Raw genomic sequence first — 2,569 nt, 5'->3', positions numbered from 1 at the left:
AATTAAAACTAAAATGTTAAAAATATGTTTATTCTTAGTTTATTTAGAAACACAACAATAAGCCCATTATAAATGAACATAAATAACATATTATTATGAAAAATAGCTATATTTTCAAAAACAGATTTAGTGAGAAAATGATTCTGCATCATCAGTGCCAATATTGACTCAATAAGAAAGGCAATTCATATCTCTGTGTTTTTATGAAAAGAGTTGTGAACTCACCAGAACCTCTGAAAGTGTCTCAGAAGATTTCAGGATACCACACTTTGAGGACCAGTGAAATGATCTACAAGCTTCAACAATATCTCGTAAAGATATTGCCTTTTCTATTATAACACATAATAGATAATGTATAATATCATTTATTAAATCCAAACTCCTAAAATTTTTCATTTATTTATTATTTATCTAGCCACTCCCATTTTACAATTTTTATTAAACTCTATAGAGCAGGATTGATAGAATTTTTAAACTGCTTTGTCATCCTAGGGTAACAGGCTGCCTATCAAGTTTTAAGTCTTCATCCAAGTTCCATTATTTCAGTCCCAGCTTTCAGATATTTTATTTCATTCTTCTTACTGTTTATTTGACATGTGCTAGTAAATATAAAATCTATGAAGGAAAGACTTAAAGCAAGTTAACAGATTTGCAAATTTGTTTCTGTATTTGGCTATTTGGCTGAAATGCTAGACTTTCTCCATAGCATAACACCGAGCACTGTCTGTACAAAATCCATTAAAATTTTCACATGAATATTTATGATTGAAACCATTTTTCTTGCGCACTGACCATCAAATTTAATGTATGATTTTAGATGTTGTTCTACTAGCCCCACATAACCCGCAAGGCCCACTAAACGATCTTCCAAGTGTTCAGTTTTGCAGTTTAAGTACAGTACAGTCAACCCTCTATATCCGCGAATGCACAGTTGGTTGAATCCGAGAACGCGAAATCCGTGGATACGGAGTGCCCGCTGAACTACCCATTTTATGTAATGAGCATCTGCGGATGGGTCCTGGAACCAATCCGCCATGGATACGGAGGGACAACTGTATTACTTGTTTGTGGGGCCTACAGCCAGATGGGGAAAATTGGTGAGCACTCTGGGAACTAGTGACTGCACAGCGCTAGAAGCCTGGCGGGCCTTGCAGATCCGGGTGGAGAATGCCTTGGGGGCCCGCAGAGCCAGGGGAAGGCCACGTGGTGGGGGTGTGCAGTGGAGGAGTGCTTCTTCCACAGTGAGCACCTCCGCGAATAAAAGGCTCACTGTTTGGACCTTCACCCACCAACGTCGTGGACCCAGCAACTGACTTGGAGCTAGATGAGACAGAAAACTCCCTCGGGAGCTCACGACCAAGGAGTGTGGTGTGGTTGGGGAGGATGGCGAGCCAGCCTCTGCAGACCAGTCCCACCACCTCCAGAGGGTGATGGGGCTGCTCGGAGGGAAGTGGGCTCCCCATCTCCCAAAGGAAGTGCAGGGTCAGAGCCTCAGAGCGTAGGCCCGCCAGAGAGACTGACCAGGGTGAGGATGATGTGGACCCCCAGCGGAGATGGAGTCACAGCTACAGGTGGGGTCTGCCCCTGGCCTGAACCCTCGGGTCCCCACTCCCAGACTATTAAGGAAGAGGAGATGATGGAGGATGGCCGGCTCATTGTGCAGAGAGAAAAATGATGGGGCTGGAAATGGTTGGGGCCCTTGTTTGCTGGTTGTCTGAGACTCCTTTGTAGGAGTTTTCTGGAGGATTGTGGCCCTCTGGACTGGTTACCGCCCCCCGCAACCCTTTCCCCATCCCCTATCCAGCCTCCTCCAGGGGAGGAAGGGCCTGGTCTTGGGGTGGTGGGACCCCACTCACATCACCCCCTTGGGCCCTAAGTTACTGAGTGATGAGGCCTGGTTTCCCAGCGCAGCCCTCTTGGGTGCAGTCAGTGTGATGGGCGAGGCATGGGGTGTGGGTGGGGCCGGAGGGGAGCTAACCCTGACTGGAGACAGTGGGCAGGTGGATTGTGAGGGGAGGGGACCAGCAGAGGACCAGTTCTCAGCGCCAGGGAACCAAACTCGGGCTGGGTTGGGAACGGTGAGATGAGCATGCAGACAGAAGGGAGACGCAGTAGGTCCCCTACATTCGAAAGGGGTTCTGTTCCAAGAGCACGTTTGTTAAGTCCAATTTGTTCGTAAGTCCAACAAAGTTAGCCTAGGTACCTGACTAACACAATCGGCTATATGGTACTGTACTGTAATAGGTTTATAATACTTTGTGCACCAGTATATTGTGTCTGCTGAAATAAATATAGGTTCTAGGGATCCAAAGAAATCATAAAGACCACACATAATATTGATCTCAGTTTTAACAAATGTGGTCACAGTGAAGTAATTGGATTAAAAAGATGATGTCTGATTTTTATCTGTCAATCAATATCTATAATATCTAAAGTACATTCCTATTCAAAATTCTTCAGAGTGAAAATGGGTCTGATGAACCCAGAGGTAGGACAGGAATAAAGACGCAGACGTAGGGAATGGACTTGAGGACAAGGGGAGGGGGAAGGGTAAGCTGGGACGAAGTGA

The 2,569-nt window shown here is 45.5% G+C and overlaps 1 pseudogene; it reads left to right on the top strand.

Annotated features, from left to right (window-relative positions):
- The first annotated feature begins 1,034 nt into the window (after positions 1-1,034).
- LOC109551374 (pre-rRNA-processing protein TSR2 homolog) lies at positions 1,035-1,675 on the top strand (annotated as a pseudogene).
- The last annotated feature ends 894 nt before the right edge of the window (positions 1,676-2,569 follow it).

Source organism: Tursiops truncatus, chromosome 20 (genome assembly GCF_011762595.2).
Source record: "Tursiops truncatus isolate mTurTru1 chromosome 20, mTurTru1.mat.Y, whole genome shotgun sequence".
Taxonomy (NCBI): Eukaryota; Metazoa; Chordata; class Mammalia; order Artiodactyla; family Delphinidae; genus Tursiops; species Tursiops truncatus.
The sequence above is the reverse complement of the archived record's forward strand: the minus strand, read 5'-3'. Positions and strand labels throughout refer to the sequence as shown.